The 16,273-nt window shown below is 46.4% G+C and overlaps 1 protein-coding gene across 6 annotated transcripts in view; it reads left to right on the forward strand.

The window, feature by feature from the left end:
* The window catches only part of Ncald (neurocalcin delta), a 346,834-nt gene that overhangs the window by 32,397 nt on the left and 298,164 nt on the right, over positions 1-16,273 (forward strand). Inside the window, exon 1 of one of the 6 annotated variants that reach the window (XM_075961174.1) lies at positions 10,582-10,699. The exons of 4 other annotated variants lie outside the window; for them this stretch is intronic. The gene's annotated coding sequence lies outside the window, so the exon portion shown is untranslated. Of the gene's footprint in view, positions 1-10,581; positions 10,700-10,877; positions 11,140-16,273 lie in introns of those variants that run through there. One more of the 6 variants, XM_075961175.1, reaches the window with a different exon arrangement.

Here is a 16,273-nt window from a genome sequence, read left to right on the forward strand (position 1 = left end):
GGTAAGTCATGCTGCTGGAGCCCGCTCAGACTCAATCCGTGTAGAAATACCAACACACAACAATCTCAGCACTGGGGCGGAGACAGGAGGATGCCTAGGGCTTGCCGGCCAGCAGTGCAGTCTAACTGGTGAGCTCCAGACCAGTGCGAGAGGATGCCTCAGCAGGAGGTCGCTGCATGTCGGAGGCATGACACCTGAAACTATGATGGTCCCTGTTTCCTGGTATGATGAACTTTTTATTTTTTAAAATATTGACAATACAAGCTACTATTTAATGAGCAATACTATAGTATTTCAAATAAATTACATTTTTTGGTTGGAAACAATTTCCTAAGGTTGAAATTTGTAAAAATTGGGACTATTAAATGATCATATCTAGTATTTGAAAAACATGATTTAATATAAATTTTGTTAACATCAAATCGTTATACCTATATTCAAAGGTTATATAGTAACTACCAGGTTGCATGAAGAGGTAATTTAATTCTGTTGTATTCCCCACAAAGAAATTATTTTCAATTTCTAATTTAAAAAGTATATGCCTAGATACAGTGACTGCCTTGTCAAGAGTAAATGATTCATTTTACAAAAGTTTTCTAAAATTATAACCTTCTTAACAGAACCATTACAAAATTCTCTACATTTTATTCCATACACTCAACCAACAGATGAAAGATAAAAGCAGGCAGCCTTGTCAAATCTGTAATAAACAACACACATGTAACAGACTTAACTGACAGAGAAGGCTAAAGCCAGCTCTACTCCTCTGCCAATGGACAAACCTCTAGGTCACCATCTACTGACCATAGTAACCATACTTCTTAACACCATTCTATTGAAAACAGATTGGGTGTTGTCTTAGGGCTTCTATTGCTGTGAAGAGACACCATGACCACGGCAACTCTTATAAAGGGAAACATTTAATGGAGGTAGCGGCTTATAGTCCAGAGGATCAGTCCATGATCATCGTGGCGGGAAGCGTGGCAGTGTGCAGGCAGACATGGCGCTGGCTACATCTTGAGGAGGAGGCAACAGGAAGTGGACTGTCACTGGGAGTAACTTGAGTGTAGGAGACCTCAAAAGCCACCCCACAGTGACACATTTCCTTCATCAAGACCACGCCCACTCCAACCAGGCCACACCTCCTAATAGTGCCACTCTCTTTGGGGTCTATTTTCTTTCAAACCACCATAGGTGGTTAGAAAAAGAAAATAAATGAATTCAATGATGTTTACCAAATACTGGCTCTTGGAATCGCTTAGGAAACATCCACGAGCATCACTGTGTGTCCTTGTAGGCTTCAAGGTCAAAGCACAGGTGCTGGCCCTGAGCGCTCTATCTGGGTGGAGGTTAGATTATGCTTTCAAAGCACCACAGGCGAGCCCTTTATCTCCTGAAGAATCTAAAGACTTGGCATCACTTAACAGAATCATTTGTTGATTTTATAGATATAAAACCAACTGTCAGCTGGGCAGTGGTGGCACACACCTTTAATCCCAGCAGAGGTAGGCAGATTTCTGTGAGTTCGAGGCCAGCCTGTTCTACCAGAGCTAGTTCCAAGACGGGCACCAAAGCTACACAAAGATACCCTGTCTCAAAGAAAGAAAAATTAAAAAAAAAACCCAACTGTCAAAGACACCACTTGGATATTCTGGAAAACTTTCTAAAACTGAGTTGGATGACAGACTCTCTGGCATCCTTCTTTAATGGGGAAACATGGGGGATGGAGTCCTGCCATGGCCACCACAGCTGAGGCTGGGAGACCATTGGGGCCTAGCTGAGCAGGGATTGGAGAGTAACTGGGAGAGCATTGGGTTTCCTGGGACTGACTGCAGGCAGGAGGGAGAAGAGAGATGAGATGGTACTGAAGCCATGGTGGAGGGCTGCAGACACGATGGCCGTGCCTGGGGTATGGGTACAGCAGCTGGTCATGAGGGCAAGGCGGTGCCCAACAGCCTGAAGCTTGTGCAGGTCCTGCCCCTGGACACGCTGCCAATCACATGAACAACATATCCGAGAGGAAGAATGGGTCATTTTCTGGGTTGTCTCCTTGAAAGATTTCCATCATCTGTGCTGCCATGGAAGCCATGTTGATGTCTCTGATCTGTACTGCCCCTGGAGGTGTTGAGCAAGGAAGCCTCTTTTGCAGTGGTATCGATGACTGCAGACTCATGACGGAGAATGAGAGACATTGAAGGCTTCTGTGCCAACCTCCCCCCATAAAGAAACAATCCAGACATGGAGTTATTAAAGAGTCCTTAACAATTGTGATAAAGATGCTGAAGTGCAGCTCACCACAATTTTATGGCTGCTAGTGGGGGTGGGGAAGGACTCAGTTCCCATAAGGGGCTGGCCACTGAGAGTTTGACCATGCTCCAATGAGTATATAAGCAGCACAAATTGAACTTGATATTTTTTCTTTTGGGGGGTGTACAAGGGTGGAAGAGGGGACCTGGGGGTGGAATGGAAAGTGAAGTGTGATCAGTATGAAATTCCCAAGTAATTAATAAAAAAAATATGTCGGGGAGAATGAGGAAACATGGGCGGTTAGGGTACAGATTCTGAAATTACCTTTTGCTAAGAGGGTAAAGGGCATGGGCAATGGAACTCGTGTGCAGGTTCCATATCGGGTGGGTGTTGGGGTAGGTGCCAGGTTCCTCTCCGCAGCATAAGTCAGTCTGGGAGACGCTGCAGGCAGGGCCACTGCATTTACCTCTCTGTGGTTTGAGGCAGTGAGGAATAGAAGAAGACTAAGATTCTCCACTGGGGAGAAGCTACCCCTCTGTCACGTAGGACACGAGGAATAATTCATCTTTACATAAGGAGGAAGGCTTTTGTTTGTTTTTTCTGATTTGGCTACATGGCTGAAAGTTGGCAGATCTACATGGTCAGAGCTGGCCAAGCCTACACAGCTGGAGGCAGAAGCAGCTGACCTTCCGGCAGGTCCTCGTCCTGTGAGGCCTGTATGTCACCTACTCCAGTGGGATGACTTGTGCTCCATTCTAGGGGGATTCTTGAGCCTGGGAGTATCCTGCCATGCAAGTATAGCAATTTTAACCCATTACTCAGTCTTCAGCTTTCATAACCAACTTTCATATACTTGATTTGCATATATTCTATATTAAACCTTAAGAATACTTTAAGCTTGTTTTGACTTATGTTAGACTTAATTTTGACAACCTATGCAGAATCCCATATGATAGGAGATAAAAATTGGTCTTTCTGTCCAAGCTTGTCCTGTAAATGAATCACATTTGTTACTGATTGATCATCAATTTGTATCTTAATTATCACTAACAGTTCATGAAAGTTTGTACCCTTTAAAAAAATTGGAATTTTAAATTTTTATTCCTGCTAAGTTTGAGCCTTAAAAAATTATGATTCTTGAATTAAAGATCTTTTTGTAATGTATTTTTACAAAATGGCAGTTTTTTATATGACTAAGTTTCTCCAAATAGCTAAAGCTTAATGAAGATAGCAAAAATATCACAGTTTTTATATGAGCCAATTTTAGAACAAACCATCTTGGAAGCCTGGTGCTGCCTCCCTGGTCTAAACACAGGGATACAATGATAGGCGGAGGGAAACCACGTGATCACCTTAACCAGGCCCGTGGCACGTTTCCATCCTGACGAGGTCACCAGCCAAGATGGCTGCAAGCCACATGGTACTCCAAGGTGAGCCCATACATACATAGTATGCTGTAGCAAATTCAGATTATTTGTAGATAGACGTTTGACCATTAGCATGTGTTGTTACAGAGTTGAAGCTGACTTTGTATGTTTGGAATCTGGAGCCTTTTAAAACCACACTTACAGATTTTGAGATATGTATTTTTGGAATGGTAACTATATACAAGCAGGACTTTTCAGGCTTGGAGGGATGGGAAAAAAAAGTAGGCCAAAAGCATGAAGCAAAACTCTCTGATTGGAACGCATTGGTTGTGTAGCCTTGCTAGCCAGCAAGCATCAGAGATCAGCCTGTCTCTGCCTCGTGCTGCTGGGGCTGCAGGTATACGCTGTGATGCTGACTTTTGATGGATCTGCTATTCTGAGGTGACCATTTCAGTAGAACAGGTTCTACTCAAAAGCTTTTGGTTTGGTCAATCTCAAAATGACTTCACCAGATTTTACCAGGTCTGGGTTGGGGTGAGATTTGGTCCTGGCTTGGTCTTGGTGTGATATTTGAAACTCTATTTCTCTGGGATTTTAATAAAATGTGCACAAAAGACTTGTATCATGTTGCACGTTCCAAAGAAAAATGCTTAGACAATGCTTCCCTTGTCTCTTTGAGAACTGTAGCTTTCTTCACTTAGCAGAATATGAAAATTAAGGAATTGAGTCATGTGGCATTGAATACACCTCCCCAAACAGTGCGCATTGCTGATTCTTCTCTGTATTGAACATTATTTACCCAAATGTCAAAACCCCCAAGTGTATGAGGAGACAGGGAGTGAAATGGTGGCGTGCAAGAAAGAATAAAAACCAGAAGTGTGGACGGGATAGAGGTGAGCGCCAACTGACTTGGGTGTTGGCTTTGTTGCTGAAGCCTTACAGTCGATAATAAGTCCATTGGTTTGTGCCCCCAAACTCCCATTAGTTTCAGCTACTGACGGCACTGGATTGAAGGGTTTTTTGGTACAAGGCTACTTCCGTGATTGGGGGCCAAAAGATTCCACAAAATTCTTACCACGCAACAAACCTCATGCAAGAGATTTATGGGGGTGGGAGGCAAAATGGCTGCCTCTGAGCAGGGCTAGAGACAGCGACAGGCCAGGCTGTGATGGTGGGCTTTATGGGGGTAACTAGGGAAGATACAGCGAGGACACGTGCCGCATTGGCTGTTAGCAATGGCCAGCAATGAGCGGGTAAGACAAGGCAAGAGTGGAGGTTATCTCTGTTGGGAAACGGGCAGTAAAGCAGGAGATGCTGACAGGACTCTCCCCCTACAAGACAGGTTTCTGCCTGCCGCCCACCCTGAGTGCCTCCCATCGTCTTTCTGATGGGTCTCTGGAGAGGGAACAGCTAGCCAAATATTGCAGAGTTGAGGAAGCTTATTTCACTTGGAACTAGAGATGAGAATGCAGAGGGGAAAAGAGCAATTAGGAGGAAAAAGAATACAAACAATTGAAGACAACATTAACAAAATAACTTCAGGATAATTCTAGAGAATTAAGAGAGGCTGCCTCATTCTTTAGACCAAAATATTGTGCTAGCAATTCAGTGGGACGCTGGGAAAATAGAAATCATTATTGGATATAAATAATGAATGAAAAAGGGTTTTGAGATCTTGTCTCAAACAAAACAGAACAACAAAAACAAAACCAAAAAATTCTCGGAAAAGTGTAGACCTGAAAGATCCAGAGGTGAGAAAACAGAAAATCCAGAATGTGTGTGGGTGGAGTGTTCTAACAGACAGGCTGCCAGCCAGAGAGGATTCCAAGGAGGCCATGGGAGGACCAAGATGAGGAGCAAGGGAGGGCGTGGGAGGACCAAGGTGAGGAGCAGGGAGGGCGTGGGAGGACCAAGGTGAGGAGCAGGGAGGGCATGGGAGGACCAAGGTGAGCAGGGAGGGCGTGGGAGGACCAAGGTGAGGAGCAGGGAGGGCGTGGGAGGACCAAGGTGAGGAGCAGGGAGGGCATGGGAGGACCAAGGTGAGCAGGGAGGGCGTGGGAGGACCAAGGTGAGCAGCAGGGAGGGTCTGGGAGGACCAAGGTGAGGAGCAGGGAGGGCGTGGGAGGACCAAGGTGAGGAGCAGGGAGGGCGTGGGAGGACCAAGGTGAGGAGCAGGGAGGGCGTGGGAGGACCAAGGTGAGGAGCAAGGAGGGCGTGGGAGGGCCAAGGTGAGGAGCAGGGAGGGCGTGGGAGGACCAAGGTGAGGAGCAGGGAGGGCGTGGGAGGACCAAGATGAGGAGCAGGGAGGGCGTGGGAGGACCAAGGTGAGAAGCAGGGAGGCCGTGGGCGGATCAAGATGAGGAGCAGGGAGGGCGTGGGAGGAATAAGATGAGGAGCAGGGAGGTGAGGGAGGATCAAGGTGAGGAGCAGGGAGGGCATGGGAGGACCAAGGTAAGGAGCAGGGAGGGCGTGGGAGGAATAAGATGAGGAGCAGGGAGGCGAGGGAGGGGCTCCATGGGTAAGAACACTTGCTGTGTCAGTATGAGTTTGAATCCCCAGCATGGTGTGCTACTGTCACCAGAGAACTGGGGGAGGTAGGGGGAGACAGGATTCTGAAAGCTGGTTGGCCTGTTAGCCTAACCAAAGCATAGTTTCTATTCACTGAGAGACTGTTTCAGGACAACGAGGTAGAAGGTATGGAGGTAGACACTTGATGTCTCTTTATCCTTGTGCACAAACATACATTCAAGCACATGTACACACACACACACACACACACACACACACACACACACACACACAGAGAGAGAGAGAGAGAGAGAGAGAGAGAGAGAGAGAGAGAGAGAGAGAGAGAGAAATATAAAGAAAATTCTAAGGGTTTGAGCTCACAGATTAGATCCAATGGGTGTGATAAGAACTCATGTCACCATGAAATTTTATACAAGGAACGAAGAAAATCTGACCTTTCCAAAGTTCTTGGCTGAGAAAACATTTACCTCCCCTGTACTTTCTTGAGTTCAAGACTAGCCAGCGCTACATAGGACCATCCTATCTCAACAACAACAAAACAACAAACACCCTCCCCCCCCACACACAAAGAATGCAGAGCCTTCTCACTATGCTGTCACTCACGCTAACTTTCAGCTTGTGGCCCCATCCCTAGCCTGCGAGTTATGAGAGAAGCAATCGCCGACCTGATGTGTGTATCAGACCCATGGGATTTGGATGAGATGCTCTCAGAAGGATGTCTTCAAGGAAGACAAACTATGCGAAGTTATGCCTGTATCGAGGGGAGTTTGAGTCTTAGGGAAGTTCTCAGGACACATAAAGCTGTGTGACAATCTAAGCAAAGGAAAAGCAAGGCACAGGCAGATGGAGCATGCCCAGAAAGCAACCTGCTTGAGGAAGTAGTTCATGGAGAGAGTCCATCCTAGACTAGTCATGCTAAATGTCATAATTCATCATTTGATGGTCAACACCATGGACCCAGGAAGCAGCTGACAATGTTGCTTTTGTTTTGTAAATACTGAAAACCACACTCGGGTTCATGGGGCTCGTGCCTTTTGGAGGCAAAGTTTGAAGCCAGGCTGTCTGGGTTCACGGGTGTTGTGCTGAGAATGCCAGGCTGTCTGGGTTCACGGGTGTTGTGCTGAGAATGCCAGGCTGCTGACACCCGAAGGTGATATTCCCGTGTAGACGGGAGACGCTGTGGGGAGATGGGAGGAAGTCGTACAGCCAAATTTTAGCCTCAAAGTAGGAAATAAGAGATGTCAAAATGCAAAAGGAAACATGAGATGACAAAGAAGAATTTATATGAAAATATGAAATAGAAAGTAAAGAGTTGAGAGTGGTGAAGGCTTGGTACAGGCTGCATTTTTCCTTTCAGCTTTATGGAGCCATTTGACTCTGTGTGTGTGTGAGTGAGTATATTCAGATCTGGTTTCTGAGCCTTGAGCTCACTGATTTGGTTAGGCTGGCTGTCCCAGAACTGGTGGGGATGCTCCTGTCTCCATCTCTGCAGCACAAAGATTACAGGTACATACTACCATGCCCAGCTTTAATTGTGAGTGCTATGGATCTGAACTCAGGTCCCTGTGCTTGCTTGGCAAACGCTTTAGCACCTGGGCCATTTTCTTTAAATACACAAACACATAAGCATCTGTTTGACTATCGCTCGTAGTTAAATAAGGCTGAAAAGGCTAGAGGAGCCCCGTGCTTGTGCTAGGTAGAGAGAATTTGCTCGTTTCATGACTGTAGCTCTGGCGCTTGGCTGGTCAGGGCAAGCCTGGGAGGCATGTTCTAGAAGGCATTGCTTGTTGCAGGATAAACTCAAATTCTGCTGAGATGCTTTGAAACATGAGTCTACTGTGTATGGATTATTTTAAGGGAAGCAAAGTGTCTTGGCTGGAGTCTGTGGATTTGATTAGACAACAGAGTCAAGGTTGTGGGGTCAGTGGACATTTTAGAGCTGTGTCCGGCTTTATGGGTTCATAAGCAAAGCAGTCACTGGGGTCAGATTCATCTCCGATGCGTGTTTGTTTATTGTCTCGTTCTTCAGCTGCTGTAAAAAGTTACTGTTAATCTATGCACGGACCGAAACGAGCTGACTTTTCTTTTGCCCCTTGGAAACGGAAGAGTGAGGATGCTCTCACCTTAGCACCGCTCTGGATGCTTCTGGTTCTCCAGTGCTTTACTCAGCATGGCCTGGGGAATAGTCCGAAAGGGAGCCAGGGCCTCAGCCCCTTCCCACCGCTCCTGCAGGCAAGGAAACTCTGCCTCCTGTTGAGGAGGCTTCTACTTGACCCTGTGGTGTCTGGAGAATAGGCCATTATTATTTTTCTGCTACTACTTACTGCAATTGTCATCATTATCATTATTAAAATGCTGAGTTCTTCACTGACAACCTGATGTCAGGAAGAATGTTTCTAGGATGCTGAGGAAATATGAATCTTCTATATTAAGCATATACCCTGGGGCTTGGGGCTTTGAGGGCATTACAAAGGCTGAGCGGATGACTGTTTGGAACTGAAGGGGCTGTGTTTTGCTTAGAGAGACACTACAATTTGGAGAGGCCCCTTTATAGTTCTGTCACTTCCTGACAGGGCCAGAGACTCCTATGTCTCTCACAGCAAGGCGCGGGATGAGGCTCCTGCCTCTTCTTCCTCATACCGTTGCCTCCATGACTGTTCATGACTGTTCAGGCTCCTGCTGGTGCAAGTATCATCCCCTCCCAGCTAGAGTTAGCACCTTGTCAAGGACTGCCGGACAAACGTTTGACCAAATGATGACCCATGTTTCTGTCCAGGGAATCCCCTTTACATGCAAACTTGATGCCTGGCTTTAGGTACGTACAACACAGCTCTCTGGTTGGCTTTATGGAAACGAACGGGAAATGCAGGAGAAGGAAGGTTGGTGGCTCAGAGCAGCAAGGACATGCTCCTAGTGCTACCCGAGAGTTCCCATGGGATGCGTGCAATCAAGAACAAGAGAAACGGGCTAAACGATTCTTAAGCCCAGGGACAGTTTGTGCCACAGCATAATCTTGTTTCCTTCAATGCCATATATAATAATAATGAATAATTTTCTATATGTAAAGGAATTTTCTGGACCAGTAAAAAACTAAACGACTTTCTAAAGAGATTAACCTAACAAATGAATGTACCCTTAAATCCCAACCAGACAGAGTTCTAGGCTGCTCTTATTTATATTCCTGAGATTTACTAACCCTATGGTAAATAGCACAATTTCTAACTTTATTAAAGTCATGAAAATTTTTTTTGACAATAAAACAAGTCCCCAAGAAAGAGGTCAGAAAAGGCCCTTCTAGCTATGTATGGTGGTACGTACTTGTAACCCTAGAACCGGGAAAGCTGTAGTTGGAGGACTGAGCATTCAGGGCCAATCTTGGCTACAGAGTGAGACCTGGACTAAAGAATAACTAAATAAATAGAAAGTAAATTGAAGGATGCTTTCATTATATCTGTTCGTAAAGAGCATTTCTCTAGCTCGCTGGGCCTGCGTAAGAGACCAGAACTGCTTCCTGTTTATGAGACTGAGATCATAAACAGATAAACACAGAGGTGCCAGCCCTTGTCGTAAGGGCATTTGCCTCATGGTGCTTATTATTTTAAATAAGACTTCCTTTTTGTTATCGTTGCATTTAGACACAGGTCTTGCTGCAATAGTATTTTTTCACTGGACAGTTAGGTGGGGAGCGTTAGAACAGGGCCTCAGGGAGTGAGGCTGGCAGCCTGAACTCATTTGTAGGTGACTATGGTCCAGGTGCTCCGGGCACCGCGTTGCAGAGGGGACACCATCAATCCCTCTGGGAAATTTCCTGAAAATCTTTTCTAGCATTAAAGCTTGTCTCACCGCTGGGACCCCCAGTCCCTCTCATGTTCTCAGACACTTAGTCTTGAGGCTTAGCAAGGCCAGCTAGAGCTCCTTGACACCACGTGGTAGCGCATCGTTTGAGAACCATCCATTTGGTGTGACACATGCCAGTCCCTGTGTGTCCTCGCGGTAGTATTTTTCGTTTACAGCCACCACGGAGTGTGCCCAGAGCCCACACTTAGGCTTGGCTCTTTTCTGGGCAGAAGGAAATTCCAAGTCTTCCCCTTTGGTGAACAAGAGTACATACTAAATTCCCTCCTCCTACACACCCAAGACAAGAGTGCTTGAATCCTGCGGGTTCCCTGAGGTTCAGTAACCAAGGCCAACAGAACAAAACACTGGGCTGCTTAGGAGTCAGGGTTGCAGACCTGCTGTGGCCTGACTGGTTTGCCTTCTCCTGCTGCTATCACCGGCAAGAATCGGCTGTAACGTTTATTGTTTCTGGCCAGTCTCAGAATAAATGCTTATAGGAAGCTGTCAAAGTGAGCCTGGTATTAGACTTTAAAGGTCAATTGGGGGTGGTTTAAATAAGGGCACCTGCTCGGAGTTGTGCAGAATAACGGAACTCTTAAGTGAGAAGTCAAAACAGAACATTGCTGGCTGCCGGCGGTGCCCTGCACTGTTAACCTTTCATGGGCAGTCACTGGAGGAGATGAATTATGTTTCCCGGGTGGAACGCTTTTTCTGAGAAGGTGGGTGGTGGCATGGATCTATTTTTATTAAGAAGGTTGGCAAAGCACACTGAAATGGCTGTTTGGCATCAAGTCTTCCCTGGCCTTTGACGAGGTAGATTAATCGGGGGGCCCCATCTCTGCGACATATCGTTGGGCAGGCTTTGTCATTCTTGGGCAAGTTTGCCATTATCCTTCTGTCTTCATTTTCTCACTTCCTTGAACGTGATTTAATGCACCGTGGCATGATGGAATCTCCTTAAACGCTGGCAGATTGCTTTGTGTGTGCGCAGGGAAAGCTATCCTATTTATTAATTACACCCTGCAGCCAATATTCACTTGGAGCTGTGAAGTGCGCAGCCGTGGGAGGTGCACGGGAGGGGCTGTGAAGACAGCCGCAGCTGTTGCTATGGGTAGAGATCGTTACTGGCATGCCCAGAAACTTTGAAGAAACACCAAAGGTAATTTTTAAAGCTTTATTTAATGAAAATTAAGTTCTGAACAGCAGGGATTTTGTATTCCCTTTGTGGAGAATGAAGATTAATCTCGCTCTGACCGAATGCCTGAAGAGCGGGTTCCACATGCAAGGCACAGAGTGTCTCACAAAGAAGAGGATCGGTCTATTTTGTTTCCATCAGCTCCCCCTGGCAGGGACTGCTGCTGTCGGACAACAGGAAGATGTATGTACACCTGGCTCTTGGTGTCCACTCCTGTAAGATGGGGAGACAACAATGGCCACCTAGCTGGTTTCTCCAGGCAGATATGGAGGCTGTGCAGTGTCGGGTCTCAGCCCACAAGTCGCTGCAGGTAGCTCAGGTAGAGTAGGTCTTGTGGAAAGGATTGGCAGAAAACTTCCCAAAGATAGGTGTTTCTACGGGCAAAGATGCTGCAAGGCAGCCAGGCTACAACGAAAGAAAGAGGGGCAGGAGATGACGAGAAAGGAAACTGAGGTCTGCACTGGCCAGGCCTGTAGCGCTTTTTCCTCTCTGCTTTGGAGCACAGGTGCAGCCTGGCCTCCAACCTTGCAGGCACATCCTTGACTCACGGGTGTATTCTTCTCCACTACCTGTCGAGATGCTAAGACTCACCTGCTTTTGTTGACTAAACACTAACGGGTGCCCGCTGTGTTTGGGCATGGTATCAAGCCGCTCCCCTTAGTAGAAAGTTAAGGCGGTAATCAGAAAAGCAGAGCAAATGAATCAATGAACTGTTGTGTGAAGGGAAAGGGGATCGAGATCCACAGAAAGTGAGCCTGCTATGTGGTCAAAGGAGGGTTGCAATCTTGAGTGCTAACCAGAACAGCAAGGCAGAGATCTAAGGAAGTTTGACTTTGGGCAGAGAGGTCAGTCTGTCAGGAACAACTAGTGTATTAGAGGGGCAGCCCAGAGCCATGGTATCTGGGGCAGAGTGCGCACGGAGATGCGGCAGGATTGAAGGTCTGAGACCGATTGGGAGAACTCACAGATGGACTTGTAGAGTGTTCTGTGATGGACACTTTTCATCTCCTAGAAGAAAGGAAGAGCCAGGGACCGGAAAGACCTTAAATTGGGGACTTGCCGTATCTGTTTAAAAGATCACTCCAGTGCGAATGGCAGGATGGAGAGGGCAGGAGTGGAAGCGAGGGGGGGCAGGGGGCAAGTAAAGGAACCCCCTTGAGAGGTGACAATGGAGAGAGGCAGCAGGGTTGGTGCAAAGTGGCCATCGGATGTCACAGTTCATGGGTGACGTGGATGTGAGAGGCTGAGGGAAGGATAAATCAAAGCTGATGACAAAGCCCCTGCCAGAGGCACTGGCTCCATAGGGTTTTCATTGACAGATGTAGGGAGGACTCGGAGAGCAATGGCAGGGGATTACATTTATCCTGTGGCTGTGTTGTTTGAGATGCCAACCAGAGGGCGAAGGATGCCACACTGCTCCTTAGGTGTCCGACTCTGGATCAGGGGAGGGGCCAGGACTGGATGGCAGCTACTTCCTGATGGATGTGGGATCTCCAAACCTCCAAACATAGCCAGGGAGACAGCAGTGTGTAGGAAGTCCGGAATTCGGTGTCTGTCTCCACCACAACACACAGGGCTCCTTCACGCCTGCTCTGACCTTTTATCCTAGTCAACGGAGTTCAAGAAAAATCGGTCAGACTTTGTGGGCAGAGCCACATTGTTTGAGAAAAGGCTGGCCTCCAACTCCCAGAGATCTGCCCACACTTTGCCTCCTAAGTGCTGGAATTGAAGCTATATCCAGCTTCGAATCTTATTTTGAGAGTTAGATCTATAATGAACTTTTTTTATATCCAATGATTTTTTTCTTGAAAGGATGCTTTTAAAAGTGATTATAACATTCTGAAGTTCCCACTACAGGGCATTTAGGTTATTTCAATGTCTTTTGTATTATACATAGGGCTGTGCTAAATATCTCTTCCATTTGTCTTTCTGATACTTTATTATTTGCATAATAAAACTCTAGGATACATTCCTGGAAGTAAATCGAGTGACAAGATATAAAGAATGTGCAGAATCTACGTGTGGGCCAGTTGCTCTCCAGATACTGCACCCTGTGCACTTGGGGTTCCCCTAAACCCTCTCTAGAAACATGCAGCAGGGTTTTAAAGTGTCTGGGGTTGTACGCCTTGACTCTCCTGTTTGTCCTGGGCGTGGCCGTGTGGGCAAGCATCACTCTCTGGGGCCTTTAGGCCGTGAGTCTGAGCACCCCTCTCTTGGTGTTAGGCCTGAGGATGGGCACCCCTCTCTGAGTGTTAGGCCTGAGGCTGGGCACCCCTCTCCAGGTCTTTTAGTCTTTGCTCACATTCTGTAATTGTTGGTTCCTGTGCCCTGTGTGGGAGTTTTTAACTGGACGGTTTTTTAGGTAAGGTGATTCGTTTTCCCCAAATGCACAGTGCCTGTTAAATGGATTATATAGGTCTGCGATCATTTTCAGTCTCCCGTCTGTGATATTGCTGGCTTTTCCTTTTCTCCATAAACTGGAGTTGCCTATAGAGCTGTCCTGGACCCCTATTTTATTACTTTGTTAGACAGAGTCATATGAAACTATCATTTTTAGGGAGTTGAAAAGTGGCTGAACCTGACATGTTCCTCCTGTAGGTCTGACTTTGTTCCCTTCTTTCTAGACCCTTCCTTCTGCCAAGGATCACACAGTCTGCCATGTGTGTAGTGATTTCTGTCCATCCCACCCTTGAAGGCATCACGGTTCCCACAGCCTTCTCTGCCTGTCTCTCCGGCAGCATTCCACCTGCCTGTTTCTTCCTGTGATTTTCTTTATCATTCACAAGTGCACAACTCCTCAGTTGTCAACCTTGATGAATTCTCACACCCGCATGACCCTACGCAACAGGCTTAGTTCAAGATACAGGCTTCCACCACCCTGGGAACTTGCTCATACTCCTGGCTGGTCACTAACCATTATCTACAACCAGAGATGTTAACTGCTCTGACCTCTATCACTATAGATGATTTCACATGGCCTTGAACTTCAAAGAAACGCAATCGTACTTACACCTTCTTCAGGTTTGGTTCTCGTCTCTCAGTACAAAATTCCCAACTATCTGTCGTCTGGGCGCGTCTGTGTCGTGTGTTTCCTGGGGGTGTGTTCATTTTTATTGCTGTGTAGGATTCCATTGTGTCAATATCTAGCTGGCAGGTTCTTCTGCTAATGGACACTTGGATTATTATAAAAATGCTTTTAACAGTCTTGAGCCAATTTTCTTTTGGAAATATCTGTAGGAATAGATTGCTGGCTTACGGGGTAGACATATTTAGTATCCAGAGAAAAAAAGCAAGCAGTTTCTGGATGAACTTATTCCATGTTGTGCTCTTTCCAGAAATATGTGGATTAGTGTGTTTGTGTGTGTGTAAAGGTCAGAACTTTTTGTTTTGTTTTTTTTGAGACAGGGTTTCTCTAGCCCTCACTGTCCTAGAACTCGCTCTGTAGACCAGGTTGGCCTCGAACTATGCCTCCTGAGTGCGGGGATTAAAGGCTTGCACCACCACTGCGTGGTGTGTAAAGGTCAGAACTTACGGGGGTTGGTTCTTTGCTTCCAGCATGAGGATCCTGGAGAGCAAACTCAGGCCATGGGTCTCCATATGCATCCACTAAGTATCTTGTTGGCCCACGTGTGTAAATTTTTGCAAAGAGGAATCTTCTGAGATCTTGAACCTGACTGTCGAATGGCTAGGTCGAGTTGAGAGAACTGATGCGATAAAATGTATCGTCCGTTTCATCTTGTTTTCTTTTTTTTTTCTTTCTTTTTTTTTTTTTTTTTGGTTTTTTCGAGACAGGGTTTCTCTGGTCCTAGAACTAGCTCTGTAGACCAGGCTGGTCTCGAACTCACAGAGATCCGCCTGCCTCTGCCTCCCAAGTGCTGGGATTAGAGGCGTGCGCCACCACCGCCCGGCTCATCTTGTTTTCTTTTACTATCACCTCAGTACTGCCAGGAAAGAAGCTTGGGCCTCTCTTGTTAACTGTATTTCTACATACTCGATCTGTGCGACTGTGCGTGACATGCACATGCGTGACCATCTTACATACTGAGGCAGGCCCCTCACTGAACACAGATGCTGTTCCTAGCAGTCTGACAAGCCAGATGCTGGGGGGGTTTGTGGCTCTGCTTCCTCAGCACTGAGATTACAGGCGGACTGCCACACCCTGGCTTTCATGTGGCTCCTGTGAACCTCTGGCCCGCAGACTTTCATGGAAAACTGTGGGCACCGAGCCAGCTCCCCGGACCCTCATCTTTCATTGTTTAAAACATAAGGTCGCAGACTGTAATTTTTAATTTTAGTTTTTTTCCTGGTTGCCAGCATGTGAGATCTATCATAGTTTGGCATACCAACTCTATCTCATTTCCCTTAACTCATTTCTTAGGTTTGTAGGCAGACTCCCTCGGGTTTGTTAGATACAAAACATATATTATTTCTCTTGGCCATGTATTTAGGAGTAGATCACCAGCTTAATCATATTTCATACTAAAGAAGGCCTGCTTCTCTTTTTCCAACATTAATCTCTCTCCCCTTTCTACCACATCTCATGGTTTCTGTGTATTTCTTTCTCCCTTCACACTGTAGGCTGCTTGAGGCGCAATGCTCCAGCATGACGCTCTCAACACCGGGGTATTAGCACTGGGGCTGGCTATGTGAGTGATATTAGGGAAGACAATGGGATTATTATTGATTATCAACTGTTGTGTTGTATGATTAGTAAAACAACCCCCAGGAAAGGGAACTGGTTGAAACCATTTTTTAAGTTGGTCCACCTGGATTCATGGCTTGGCTTGTGGCTGTCTGTTTTGTTGGCGTTCATTGTATCATTTCTATTTTTTTCTATAGACTTTTGCTAGTAGTTTGAGATGTCCAAAATAGCAGTGACTGTTTCTCCGGGGCAGCCCAGGAGCAAACAGTTCCCCGGACTGCACTGACTTCAGTCCCAATCCCACAAGCTTCTGTTGGTGTAGGAAACAACAAACAACAACAACCATCAAACCACCGCCCACAAAACCCCCTCAGTGCTGCTGGAGCGAAGCCTGGGAGAAGCTCAGCTCTCAGCTTTGGATTCCAGCAGGCTGCGTTATTTTTAGATTTCTGTTCT

Source organism: Microtus pennsylvanicus, chromosome 2, assembly GCF_037038515.1.
Source record: "Microtus pennsylvanicus isolate mMicPen1 chromosome 2, mMicPen1.hap1, whole genome shotgun sequence".
In the NCBI taxonomy this organism is placed as follows: domain Eukaryota; kingdom Metazoa; phylum Chordata; class Mammalia; order Rodentia; family Cricetidae; genus Microtus; species Microtus pennsylvanicus.